Genomic DNA, 15,130 nt, shown 5'->3' with positions numbered 1-15,130 from the left:
TAAATGGCAAACTAAATTATCATGTTTTCATTTATTTAAAGGACCTTTTCTACCACAGGAACCTCCTGGAAGTGTGTCAGGTTTTTAAGGTTGTGCCCAATAAACATGAACGATCAGATTCTTTATTTTTTGCGTTATTACTTTAGGCACTTTATATTTAATATCATCAGAAAACCATGAAATTCCATTCCTTGCCACTGTATTTCTTCAAACCACTCGTAAATATTACTAAAAAAACACAAACTATCAGTAAACTGCAAAAATACACCAATTAAACACTGTATTCACATATAAAGTAATTGCATCCCATCATGTTTTTGAGTCCTTTCCCTGTAAATCCCAAACGATTGGCCAGTTTCCCATTGACGTGGTACAAAGATAAAGTTGTGACTTTACATGCTCTTTGTATTCACTGCTGAAAACATGGCCTCCACAGGGCTAAAGTCCATTCAGATCTAAGATAGGGAACATAACCTTGTAGCTCCAACTACATTTATTGGAGTAATCAGTTATGTATTAGTGGTAGCTGGAGCATTTCTACTGCCCGTTATGGTTTCTTCTGTCAAACTAAAGGTCACTCAGAGTAACAATAATTGTAGGAACCAGATGAATAACATCAGGGCTGATATTATTTACAATAACTGGAGAGTTGTTTAGCAAGAAACTCAAAGTCAGAGGCCTTCCCCTGTATTTTCACTCACCAAGGAGCAGAAATAAGAGGGCACCAAGGTCCTGGCACCAGTTGTTGCCTTCACAGCCACAACACACTCAAAATAGTCCATTCATCCTTGTTCACTGTTGTGTAAAGCTTATGCTAATACACAAAAGCTGTTGTTTCACACAATTCATGTTCCTCAAATGGGCAAACTGTACATCAACAATAGAAGACTAAAGACTGGGAGATGGTGCATGCACAGACCCATGTCTGGAAATGATGTTAAGTATGATTTTCTGCTGTGCAGCGTATGTAGAACCTGAATAGATGGAGCCTGCAGAATGTTAATTGTGTGGTGGGTTACAGTAGATCTCACTCAGCTGTCGCTCTAATAACGTAAGACTTGTTAGGAGATGACACGTGTCCTCCCATTCGCTGTGGATATCTGTTTTACAGAGAAAGTGTGGAAATCAGAGGTCGAAAAGAAGAAAGCTCTTATAACAGTCTATAAGTCATACAAAGCGAACTCTTTTACGTATTATTATATACTAATATTCATTTACTGACACAAAAAACATGTGGATTTATAAGAAGCTAAATAGAGAATGATTTGACTCTTGGTTAATAGACAAAAATAAATTATAAAATGCATGATTATTATAAATAATTTCTTCACGCATCAGGTACTTTGCGCATCTGAAATCTAGACTTGCTACTTTTGCTGGTATTGTGAACTCTGTGATCTGGACTACTCTGAGTTTTCCTTGCAGTTTTAATCATTTTCTGCTTTCACACCGAGAACCACCACCTGGTGGGTTTTCTCATCGGTGCTTTTCATTAACAGGGTTTTCTCTCAATTAGGTCGAATACATGTGGAGAGCAAAATGGAGGTAAAAGACAATGAATTGGACTGTACCCATGTATATTGGCTATACTCACATGTTTAATTAAACACGACTGTTACAACTGAGTTTACATTAGTCTGATGACATGACGAAATAACAGATATAAAACAATTTAGTTATCTTATGGTTGGCACAGTTAGTGGTAACAATAATAAATTTGTTTGATTATTATTTCCAGCTTTGTGCTTGTGTGCGTATCTTCATGTTTTATGTTATTTTTAACGTCATCACTTACTAATTTTGTATGCATAACCCCCTTAGCAGGTTACATATAGTATGTCAGAAGCCCAATAGTCATGTTGTGAGGTCCTGTAGGGGATAGATGTTTATAAAAAAAAACCGTATCATTCCTGAATTTCTTCTCCCTTCATTTGCTCCACACTCTGTTTTTTTCTGTGTAATGAATTGGAGTGAATCTGTAATTAAAAAAACAAAACTCGACACTCTCTGCTTCAGCTACACCCAAGAGTAGTTCCCATGATGATTTCATGGGAACTATTCAGAGATCCCACACTCAAATATGAGATCTTTAGATTTTAAATTACTATTCATTTTTTCATTACATCTGAGAATGGACATTTCCAACAAGTGGGCGAAAATGTTCAGATCCTGTGAGCTGTGTGAACGCTTCTCTTGAGGTCATTCCATAGAATCAGCATTGGATGGAGGTCTTGGCTCTGATTGGCCCTTCCTAATATTATCCTGTAGAATACCTTAATAAACATGGGAATTAATTTTCCACTCCACAATGGCTGCAGCCCCAGATCATGATGCTCCCTCCACCGTACTTCACTACTGGGATGATGTTTCTACAATATGTTTGCAGTTCTCTTTTGACCAGTAGTGCACATTTCACATCCTCCTAGAATAAAGTGGTGGCTGTTGACATAGGATTTAATCAAATTTGCAGTGTTTTTCATTTGAAAGACGCTTGTATGCAAAGGGGAGATGGAGGGCAAAGGCAGGGTAGGTGCACTGTCTGTGCGCTATTGCTGCAAAGTGCAACTTGCTTCAAAACGTCCTCCACTACAAGTAGAAGATCATCTTCAAATTCTTTACTCTCTGGGAATCAACCTGACCGAGTTACTGAAGTTATCTGGACGTTGAGTCATGGCAACTGGACTTCAACATTCCTATCTTCAGACTGAAGGAGCTACTTGATGAGTAGTGAAATGTTTTAACCTAACAAGAAGGAAGTCCAGCTGCCATGACTCAACTTTCAGATACGTCAAACCTTCTACGTCTTTCTCTCTATCCTGGTTCCTTATATCTCTAAACTGTCTTTTATAAACTGCTGAACTTGATGCTGTTAACATGAATGTACAAGTCTCGTCCAGATTTGTTCCACGTATGCTTCATGAATTAAGGTTTCTGCAGAAAAGTAATTTATGTATAGAACCACTTCAAAAACCTCATTTCTGAGAATTTACTTTGAAAAATGATTAAATGGGTAAAAACAGGTTCTATCTTTGTCATTATGAGTTATTGAGTGTAGATTGATGGGTAGAAAAACTGCAGTCATCCATTTATAATTAAATGTACAACACAAAGGCTGCAAAAGGAGAAGGAAAGCCTTTTATTTAGAAACTAAGCCTTGAGCTAGTAGCAATAAAACAGCTGATGTATTATTATAGTGATTACAACCATCAAGTGAAACACCTTAAATAAAAGTACAACAGTATTAGCTTAAATAAACTTAAAGTACCAAAAGTATTTTTTATGCAAAATGACTATTATTGGATTTTTCCTACTGATGTCTGAACATTATCAAAGTTGCAGCTGGTAAAAGGTGGAGCTAATTTTAACCACTTTATGTACTGAAGGTTGGTTAATGTATAACAACACATTAGAATATAAAATATTTAATGTAAATAATGTTTTTATCTACAAATAAACCACTGAGTAAAGATGTCAAATACTCAGAATGTACTTTTAATAGGTGAAGTCAGGTAAAAGTCCCTGAGAATCGTCCTGAAGTGCAGTTCTTTACAGGTCTGTGGTTAAATAATGAATTTATTCTAGTGATTTCAGGGAGGCGCTGTTTGGTGGATGGGGGAGGGAGCTCCCGGAGCAGTCACTCCCATCCCAGCAGTAGTCTGTGCGGGCAGAGGGGGGGGGGACGGACCCGGCCATTCATTCTTCCGTGGACCAGGAGAAAACGTGGAGGATGAAGAGGAGACACTGAGGCTGAAGAGACGGCGGAAAAAGTCACGTCAGGATCGAGAGCGACGATTTGACCTGAACTCCACGAAGCTCCGAGAAGACGCGTCAGCTCCCCGGACCGGAGCGTCTCACAGCGGACACACGTAAGGAGCCGAGCGGCGAAACAAACGAGTGCTTTAAAAACTACTGCAGCACAGAAAGGAGCCATCAGAGAGCCAGGCCTCCGTTAAAGCTGCTCCACAGCACGTATCCTGATGTTTTACTCGAGTAATTCCTCGTTTGTAGTGATTTTTCCACCGGAGCTGTGAAGGGGAAACTCGTGGCAGAGAGTCCGAGCAGACTGATGCTTGAGCGGCCACAGCAGCACAGTGTGTCCCGGAGGGTGGCACTCATCCCTGGGTGTTTCTACTTTTAATCTATTTAATCTAATTTAAATGAACTAGTTTCACCTGGTGTAACAATGTGGATCGGTTTTATGTTGGGCTCTTTGTCCTCTAGTCTTCCATGTGTTCAGTTTGCTTTAAGTTTAAGACAAAAAGTTAGTTTTCCACTTGAAAACCGACTTAAATCAATTAATTAATCATCAGAATAACTGCTGATTCGTTTTCTTTCACTTACTGTGGCTCTGATGAAGGGAATCAGCCCCACATGAATCAGTTTCTTATATTTTTGTGTCCTTATCCAAGGTTCTAGTGACATTTCAACTCAAGCTGATGTTTTTATTCTGATTTTATTCGTCTAACACTGCAAAATTAAACAATATTCACTTTGCTGTCATCGCACCTTCACAGTTCAGGAGCAGGAGCTCGGTGTAGCTTTGTGTTTTAAACATCTTTTGAGTCATTTGTTCAGATCTAAATGCAGCAGAGGTGGATTTCCATCATTAACCTGATCCTGCTGCTGATTTGTTGTCAGTGGACGTATTGAATATCTGAGGTTTAGGAGAAAGTCTTTCAATGCGACAGATTCTTGTCTTGTTTCTGTGTTGTGCTTCCACAGTAAACCTAGTTGCACCTGTAAACTAGTGTTGAAAGAAGGCAGGAACCTTTTTATTAGTTGTTCTATATGAAGTCTTTTGAGTCTTTCCCCTCATATGTGACGCTCTTTATTTCACCATTCGAACAGCCACACTGTTCACGAGAGATGTGGTGTTGTTGTTCCAAACCTCAGTCACTGATTCATTGTGGTAGGAAAGATCAGAACCATATGATCCGTCTTTTTCCACGTGGATTTTACTCTCTCTGCTGCTGATTCAACACTCGAGCCTTTTGTTGAATCTCAACGTGCGAAACTGTTGCACGTCGGTGTGGAGTTGCCTCTTTATTACCAGCTGTGTGGTCTCGGCCATGGGTCCATTCTGTAATTAGCTTGAGCCGTTTCTTTTATAATTTCTCTCTCATAACTGAGCTTCAGATGTTTAATGATGCCTAGGTCATCCCCGAATGAGTGACTTTCATTAAAGATGGTGGTTGTTTGGAGTCCACTGTCAGGAATTGCCAGTGGTTTGAGCTTCTGTGCCAGCGCACGTGGTCTCTCACCGCTCTGTGTTTGGTCCATAAAAGAAAAACCAGCCTGGGCTTCATTCATTACGACCCTGCAGAACGCTCCTTTCCTCCTTTTAGGCCACAAGAAAAGCAGAAATACTTTCTCCTCCTTGGCAGCCTGGCAGTGCAGATGCTTTGGAAAACTTCCTTAATGTGTTTTTTCTCTCCTCTCATTTCCCTAAACTTTCAAAGCTTGGAAAACAAAATTGACCAACCTCCTATTTTGCCTGCAGATGATGCAGCACATGATACATTTAATGCAAAAAATAAAACGTTTAACTGCAAACCCATTCATGCAGACCACATCATCTGCCTTCCATGCTTCTCTGAGCCTTGATGGCATTGCTTTTGTCATTAATCCAAGATCCCGGCTGCAGTTTATGGGATTGGTCAGTATATTTCTCCTGGAATGAAGGCTATTTTCAGTGGACCATTTGATCTACATGTTCTCCACACATTTGAATCCTAAGTAAACACTCACTTTTACGTGTCTGAGTGTAAATGTCACTGAGCGGGTTGTTGATGGAAATCCAATCGCTGTGTGCTTGAAACCGAAGCTGAGACAATAGCATCGCCGTGACCAGAGTGTGAAATCCACTAACTGAGAGGCTGCTACCGTGTCAGAGGTTAAACCAGAGGACTCTGGCCGGCTCGGACTAACATCTGGAAGAGTTGTTTCTGTGAGAGATCCTCCAGTGTATAACAAGACCGAAGGATTTGCATCAGATTTCTTGATCTGTATCTTTCTATAAATGCTGTTTATTTCCTAGCACCATCTGCGTCTCACAGTCACACACAACTTTTTTTAAATGCGTCTTGTTCTAAACGTTGTTTATTCGGCTACAAAAGTGATGCCATGTGAGGAAGACGGCCTTAAAATTCAGACAAAGCTTAACTGGGTCACATTACGTTATGAGGGTTTTCCATTCCAGGTCTCTGAAATGACCGTTTTGGAGTGAATTGAAAGCAGACGTTTGTCCGAGTTTGTTTTAGTTTTATGGAGCCACTTCAGAGTGGGGCTGTTTCACCGGTTCTGGAAAAGTCTGTGTCACAGTGTGCACAGCGCAGAGGAAGAAAAACCCCCAGAGAAGCATTTTTCACAGTTCTGACTTACTGTCTTAGTAAGTTAGAACTAATAAATAGCTCTAATTAATAAAACTAGAAGTTAGAAGAGCTCACATATCCAAAACTGTAGAATAATTTGTGGGCACTGCCTCGTGTCTTATGTAACTGGAACTGTAAGGACATGCTTTTTAATAGGTCAGCAAACTGCCTACGCTTCTTTATTCAGAATTTAATTTTGCCAACAACTTTGCAAACAGAGCTTCAGTGGTTTTGTTGGCTGATAACTAACAGTGGTCCAGATGGTCAGAGCATTTTATGCACGCCCCTCAATACAGAGCGAGGTCCAGCCTGCACAGAAACATTCTCAATTCATTCAAATCAAATGACTAATTACATATGATTTATTCCACGTTTTAAACAAATTTAAATGAAAGTAAGTTGAATCTAGTGCAAATATGTTTAAATCTAATCTAAAATGTGTGTATGTAATTTAATATGCAACCAACATTTTCTCTTTTCCCATCTCTCCCATCTCTAACCTACCTTTCTTCATCACTTTACTGACTTGAACTACAAGTTCAACTGTATATTTGTGACTAGCGACATCATTTAAAACTCCCATTAGTTGTGTAATTCAGCTGTGCTCCCTGATGTTAGGTTTCGGACCTATGGGAGTGACATTAGGTCCATCAGAGAGAGGGAGTCCCAGGCTTTAAGCCCCTTTTCATGGCACCTGCAGTGAGTTACAGACGTTTGAAACCTGTCAGATCGCAAAACCAACCGTCACCTCTTTGTGAAATGTCACATTGCCCAGCAGCCTTTACACAGTGACCTTTGCCGTGTGTCTTTCTGTTTCTGTTCTTGCTCTAAAACAACTCATATCTTTCTAAATGACACTTGACAAAACTTGTTGGTCTCTACATGTCCCCCTCCCCACTCCGCATGCTACACTGTGGGCCAGTCATGCACACTGATAAGATTAGGCAGCGCTGGAGCTAATCACCCTGCTCTCTCCTGCTATTCTCCCCTCCTCTGGTCCCCCCCCCTGTGGCTCGTGGGGATGAGCCTCTCCTGGGGGTACATCTGCTTCCAGCAGCTCTCCTGCCTGCTGTTTACTGGGAAACCAGCAGGGTGGGGTCCTCACAATAACAAAGCCCTCACCCTCTTCTTGCCCCCCTCAGTTGAAGGTCAGCGTGGGCTTGTGTGGAACAAACCGTTCCCTGGAAAGAAAGAAACAACCAAAGAAGTGAATGACTTGTGTTGGGCAGAGAGGGGGTGGGCAGGACGCCCCTGTCGGGTGAAATGAGGAGAAGGAATCTGCAGTGGGTTTTGTTCCTTTGTGGCGAGCTGGGGGTCAGTCTCAGGGGAATGCACGGCAGACGGGCGGTGGGTTCTGCAGCTGCGTGGCCTTCAGTGCTTTATCTAGTCGCTGAGCATCTGCAGGCTCATTAAACTCACTTTGGTTTACGTCTCTGAGTCACGTTGCACCTCCTGTTCTCCTCCCTGCCACGAATGATTTCTCTTTACTGGCAAATGTATCAGACATATTTAAATCTTGATTAAGAAAGAAGTGGAGTCACTCTGGGACTCAGTCCCACGGCTGTATGCTAATGATGGAAGGTTATGACCCGTCACAATAGGTGGTCTGTGTGTAATGTGAGATAAGGCAGTATCATATGTTCAGTTTGGCTGGGGTCATGGAAAAGGCTTTAAGCTGTATGAAACAGATCACACTAGATTTCATCAACGTGTTTGTGTCACAGCTGAAAGTCATAACATGCTTTCCTGCTTCAGCTGATTCCCTCTTCGTATTATTGAGAGAAAACAATGACTGAAAGAGACGGAATCTAGAAATTAATTACAGGTTTAAACGAAGGCTGCAACCAATTATTGTCTTAATGTTTATTTAACTGTAGTTGCCTTTTAGCACCACTAAAGTTCATACATGTACATGCTATACATGTTTTTTATTTGTACACTCACATGTAACAGTAACCTGTGATTTTACAGTCCAAAGTAGAGTCCAAAGCTAAATGCTGTTCAATTTAAAGTGATTAAAAACAGTGAATCTTCACTGAAAACTGTAGCAACCAAGCTGTTTACATACAAAGAGTTTAATTATAGAGAATTAAATATTCTTCTCCATATTGCAGCAGTTATTTATAACTTGTATAACATGTTAAAATGTTTTTAGTTTGAACTAATCTAGTCTAAAAATATAATTTTACTGTAAATCTAAGCACAGCTGAAAAATCCTTGAGTTCGCTGCACCCTAATTACCCATAACCAGAGACGTGATTCCCCGTGTTTGGGTCCTGGTTTCACCAGCACCATGGAAACCCTATTTTGGTTTGAACTGGCAGTCTGTCACCGGTCATTATCGCCACTGCAGCCTGGTAGCCAAAGCACAGCAGCAGGGCCCACAGCTATAACGCTCCCTCTGTCTTTTTCTGCATCCAGTCTTGGTAGAATTAGATTTAATAGAGGTGACTCATGCTAAAAATGAGGCAGGTCACTTGTTTGACCTAATGGTGTTCACATTACTAACTGTAGTCACAGTAACTGTCTTTTCCACTCGTTGCCTGTCTGGCTTTCTTTTATTAAACAGCATACTGTACAGTTTACAGTAGTGACCACAAAGAGTTTGACTAACCAGCTTCACGTGGGAAAATGCTGCGCAATGAATGTGCTAATCATGAATAGGGCGTTTGGTAATGTGACCTGTACTGAGGAGAGTCTACCTAATAGACTGTGCAGCTGTGATTTGATTTGTGGTGGGAGGATTCTCCAGGTGACGGCGACCTCTCAGGTAGACTGGTCCAGGATACTGTTACATCACCTGTGGGACGACAACACACACACATCAGTCACATCATTTTATACCACAATATACAGTCAACTATGACGTTAAACAAGGTCAAACAATAAACCCTAAAGCTCCAACCATTATACCAAGCTGATATGAACAGACTTAATTAAATTTAACTGGAATTTGCCAGGCTGGTTTTCCCCAGCCACAGGATCGTCCACAGATGCATCCTGTTTGATTCAATCTCAGGTATGATCAGCACCGGCATAGCTCCCGGTAAACAAACAGAGACAGTTTCAGGTTCAGCTTAGAGTCAACTCCCTCTCCATCCTAACTCATAATGTCTCCACTAGTCAACATTAATTAGTTTTGCCAACAAAGCTTTGCTGTGGCGGCAGTTCACTGTGGTCGTGAAGCTTCTCCTGCGACTGCTGCCGTTTCATATTTTTCCCTAGTTGATTGGGCAAATTAAAGCAAAAGGCCAGAGTCTTTGGAAAATATGCTTTGGAAAACGAAAATGTGGGGAATTCTTTGTTTGCTGCTGTCATTTGTGGCAGCTCTCCACAGCAAAGTGGTATTTGCCATCTGAAGACAGCAGGGATTACGCCGTCCTATGCTGAATGAAGTGGGAGCGTAAACACAGGCACGAGAAAAGTGAATCATAGAGGGCAGTAATAATAGTGGAGGGAGACAGAAAGCATGCATAAAGGAAAACAGATTTCAGAGTAGAAAACAAGAGACAGAGAATGAGAAGGTAAGGCTTTTGTTTTACAATTAACTGTAGCGGGCCTGGGTCAGACATCTGTGATCCATCTCCCAGGGGCAGGCGTCTGTAGCTGCCTTTGTACCCTCCTCCTCCTTCCCTACCCTCCACCAGCTCTGTGACCTCCCTTAGACAGCCCCTCTATCGGCCCCAGATATCATGCACCTTTAAATGTTTGTGGGATAATATAAACGTGTTTGATCATTATTTTATGTCTATTTTTGTGTATTTGTGCCCATTTTGTAACCCATCCATGGTTTTAGAGCATGTAAACTCTTAATGTGATCTTTTCCTTATCTCAAGATAGTTGGGCACATTAAAGACGTCGTTATGGGCTTGTTACTGCAGAGACATTGGATTCCTGGGAGCCAATGGTCTGCGACACTGAGTGGGAATCTTTATCACTGTAGGTTCACAGGTTCAGAAGATAGCGAGAAAAGACGATGGCCCTCTGTCTTTTAGATGTCGTAATACAATTTGGTGCATGAGCAAGACGCAAATGCAGTGGTAATGGGTGTGTGTAAACTCATGGCAAACCTCTTTGCACATTATGTCTGTCATCACGTCTTGGATTACATCCAATCCAGAGAAATAACACTCCTATTCACATTAGAAAGCACTTAATACACCTGTCTTTTCTCATATAGAGACAGCAGTGATGACGTCACCACATCCAAACAAAGGAAGCAGAAGTAACTTGAGCTAAAAGTGAATTAAACGCCATTATTTTTAATCTCTTCTTCCTTTTTAGTCCATATCTGCTGTTTGTCCTTTAATATGTCAGAATCCTGCAGCTGCAGTTGTCTGCTGTGCTTCACATTAAGCAACAGACTAATCACTTCAAGGTGATGTCATCTTGTGTTGTGCTTTGTGCGGTCTGCGGCTTACAGGCAGGACACACACACGTGCATATACAGTACATGGATGCATACGTGCAGGCTCAAACACACAAGAGGAAAAGGAAATCGGATATAGTGTGGATAATCATTGCACTAGTGCAAGAGTGTGTAATCAGCGAGCGCCTTAGGGAATTAAATACACCTTGTGTTTTTACTTTATAAACCATATCCTTTTGTGATGGTCTGGCCTGTGCTGCAGTGTTAAGTGTTTCATTTTGTGGAAGTGGAAAGCGGTGTGTGTGTGTTTGTCGGATGGTGTTAGTGGCTAACTGAGGAGCTACAGCTGGACATCAGTGGTGTAACATCATTGAAAAGGGGGTGTAAATGATACCTTTTAAAAACACATGTCCAGCTAACTGGCCTTCCATCTCGAGTGGTAGATGAGCTTCACTTAAAAGGCCAAAGAGCAGTTTATCAAATATTAGTTAGTGGAGCTTTAGTGATGCTAAAAGAACTTCTACAGCCTTTTAGCCCATTATAATATACTGTACTGTATATCACCATGAATATTCAGGACACAATTTACAAGATTCTCCTTTTACAATAAGGAGGATGTATATATTACAAAGTCCGTTACTGTCTCTGGATGCTGGGTAACCTATGGATGTAGTTACTGTGCGATTAGTTAGTAATGGTAATAAGATGAGGTCACAGCAGTGACCTGCTTTGTTTGTATTATCTAGTTTTAAATGCATTCAGCTGGAAACATGAACAGACATCCCACCTCTCCTGGACGTTTAGGGGGTTTCCCGTATATTGATCGCAGCTCTCCTGCAAATCATTTACAATATCATGTAAAACTGAGCGAGCCTGATTCTGATTTGTCTCTTCCTGTGGTAAGTGGACATACAGTTTCAGTGCTGATATCAGTGCTGTAGCTGATATACTTATGTGTGGGGTTTGGGGAAACTGGACACCAACCTTCTTTTGAGAGTCATCACTGTAGTGAAACATCGTTTTCCTGTTGTAGTCAACAAGCCGTGCTTGCTCTCTAAACCAAAGCGGAAGCTGCAGAGGCACCAGAAACCCTCCAGTTTTTCCTCTTCTCTTTGAAGAGCCCCTGGCGAAGCTTTCAAAGCACCTCTGTCTCAGGACTGGCTCCTAAAATAATGTGTGATAAATGTAACACAGCTGCTTAGCTGAGTGGGAACATGCAAAGCATGTTGTTCTCAAGAACAGTCATTTATTTTATTCATCCTTTTCCCGTTTTACCTTTGTACACTGCCTTTCCCAAAAAAAATGGGTCAGGCACTCGGCCTCGCTGCTGCATCATCATCACCTACCTCTCTTCTTGCCCTGATGCATCCATCACTCTGGAACAGGGTGAATCTGGACTCATCAGACCACATGACCTTCTTTCATTGGACAGTTGTAGTAGAAGCTCCTCACTGCATCAGTCAGGGTTAAATAACACGTTACCAGCTGAAACAGAATCATCCATGCAGATACATTTTACATGACAAAAGTGAAGGTTTGATTTAACAGAAGTGAAAAATATTATTGTTCCTTCTCCCATATGAATGATACTAAATCCACTGTGCTCCCACTGAGCGGTTTCTGTGGTGCTGATGCAGCAACAGTTTGCTAGTGCTATAAAAATGTTCCAGTGACACAGATGAGACACACACACACACACACACACACACACACTGGCTGCTGACTACAATGATGAAGTCATTGTTGGTTTAGTCTGTTTTGTGTTGTATGAATAGACGGCAGCTGTAATGCCCATTCACTTCCAGTCTTAAGATAGGGCGCTTACATAACCCAGTCTACACTGAAACTGTGTATTGTGTTTCTGGCAACTCCCACTAATGGATGTTCCCACGTGGTTAAACATCTCCAGATAAACATGTTGACCTTTAATATCAGCCAGGTGAGCTGCACCTTCCAGTCAGGGATAAAAGTCTGTTTATTTGCCTGATCTCTGCCTATTTTCAAGGCTTCAGTACTCATTAAATATTTGCTCACTGACTCATTCAGTGCTCTTGAACGCTTTCCAGAAAAGCAGTGCATCACAGTGATTAGTGTCAGCTGGGTGGGTATTTCCTAACACCTGTGTTGTGTACATTAGCCTGAGGGACGGGGCTCCTGAGCTGGTTATTTTAATCTCATTACTGCCCAGAGAGAGGGTGAAGAGGGAGGATTGGGAGAATTAAAGTATAAGAGATGCATCTCCAGATACAATATTAGTGGATGGTATGTAGTGCCATATTACACCATCCATGTTAAAACTGATACTGAAAACTCTGATCACGATTTAGCACCTAAAAAGGGAGCTTCTTCAATAGTATGGAAGTTTTCCCCAGGTGGATTTCTCCTGAAGAGCTCATGTGCATAACAAAAGGCTGCAGACAGCAGAATGTGGGAGAGATCATTAAAGAGCGATGTTGTTTTTAAATCAAAGTCCGCCCAAAGGCCGACTGAAAATAAAAATAGGACAAAAGTGCCTTGTAAGAATGTAAATAAGTTGCTTTCTTTTCTTTAGACATTCGTTTTCAGCTTATTTCCAGTCTTCATGCTAAGCTAACCAGCAGTTGGTTGTACCTTTATGACATATGAGTGTTTTTAATTTTCTCATCTAACTCTCAGCAGGAAAGCAATAAGCACAGCCTCTCCAAATGTTGAACTATTCTTACAAGTGGTAATAACCCACATACTTCCCTTACATGCACCTCCTCTCTTCCCAAAGCCCTTAAATAGTACAAGAAAGACCCTTTTGTGGTAGTCACCCCCAATCCCCACATAATAGCCTGCCCCCAGCCTGTGGTAGGGTTCAACAGCTGAGCTCTATACGCCAGCATGTAACACTGACTAAACTAAGAGCTCTTCCAAGGTTAATGCATGTTCACTTTAAAATACAAAAATAGTAGCTGGATTGAAACACTTAGAGGAAATTCCTTTAGCTGTGGATCAACTTCTGAAACTGGAAACTGCCCAACAAGAACAACATGGTGGATTTCCACTGGCATTATTACATGTAACCTGTATATAATAATAATAATAATAATAATAATAATAATAATAATAATAATAATAATAATAATAATAATAATAATAATAATAATAATACAAAGTATTCTATAATCTAATCTATTTATGAATTGTAAATCAAATGTTTGGACTGTGTTTTATGTGTGTCCTTCAGTCAAAAGTGACCTCATCTAAAAGCAGTAGAGTCTGTAAATATAGAAAACGTCCAGGTTAGACTCTGTCCTAGTTTTTTATTTAGTTTCTCACTGAAACAACAACAGAAGCCATAGAAGCCAAAGTAAAAACAGTACTTTGGAAATAACATTGATTTATTTTATTATTCTGCAATTGTCAGTTAATAATTAAAGTTATTAATCAGCTTTCAGATTCACAAAGCAAAGCTCAGCCGCCTTGAGGCCAATGCAAACAATCTTAATACTGCAGCACTAAGTGGCCCCTGAGGCCGGTGTCAGTCAGGTGTTACAGAAACTGTCTTTCACAGTCGTTTCATTTATCTATCTACACAGAGACACCTCGATTTAAAGATTTACATGACGTCTTTTTATGACTAGCTGCTCGTTGTCATCATCTAATCTGGTCCATTTATGCTTTGGTAGTTGTTTTTGTGCAGTGTTACTGGAAAATTCTGCAATCCTGTTAATGTTGTGACTATTGATTATTGACCTGACTGTTAACTGAGCTAAGTGCTGCTCAAAGGAGCACAGCGTAAAAGGGAAGTGAGGTGGCCATTAGTTAATTATCTACAACCTGATGTATGGGTGCCTTTCATATGGAGACGGCAGATTAGCCTGAAAATGCTGTTGACAGCAGGAAGGAGCTTGATTACTGTCCGTGATGCTATTGAGTTTTTATTGATTACCTCTAGAGAAGTGATTTGCTTTTCCACACCTATGTATTAATACTATGATGACTTAATATCAGTGTGTGTAGCAGCAAAAACTCTGCTTCATTATATGTTCACAGCTGATTGCTAACCAGCTGTCCATCAGCTGTTCAGTACTGGGCAGCAGTGGATTTATCGAAACCTTTTTTTAATTGTTGCTGAAAACAGCTGCCTGCTGTGACGACAGATGATGAGAGGGGTGACAATGAGCCAGAAACTGTAAAGTTAGGGGCCATAAAACCAAAACAATGAGCTGAAAGTACTCTGAGAGGAACAGGTGTTTACACTGCACAATGCATTTGTGCATCTTTAATCTTAAGGGAAAATATCACAGAACAATTTAATACTAAATGGAGCATATTTAATGATTGACAAGTGTAGAGTAACTTCAGTTAATCATGATGTTTTTCCCACAGTGACTTGTACTTGAATTACATAATGTGCAAACAA

General features: G+C 40.7%; 1 protein-coding gene across 2 annotated transcripts in view; it reads left to right on the top strand.

Annotated features, from left to right (window-relative positions):
• Window positions 1-3,681: 3,681 nt before the first annotated feature.
• The window catches only part of lhfpl2a (LHFPL tetraspan subfamily member 2a), a 30,959-nt gene continuing 19,510 nt past the window's right edge, over window positions 3,682-15,130 (top strand). For both annotated transcript variants that reach the window (XM_026355404.1, XM_026355403.1), the window contains exon 1: window positions 3,682-3,866. The gene's annotated coding sequence lies outside the window, so the exon portion shown is untranslated. The remainder of the gene's footprint in view (window positions 3,867-15,130) is intronic.

This window comes from Anabas testudineus, chromosome 12 (assembly GCF_900324465.2).
Source record: "Anabas testudineus chromosome 12, fAnaTes1.2, whole genome shotgun sequence".
Classification (NCBI taxonomy): Eukaryota; Metazoa; Chordata; class Actinopteri; order Anabantiformes; family Anabantidae; genus Anabas; species Anabas testudineus.
Note: the sequence above shows the minus strand (reverse complement) of the source record. Positions and strands in the feature narration are given on the sequence as shown.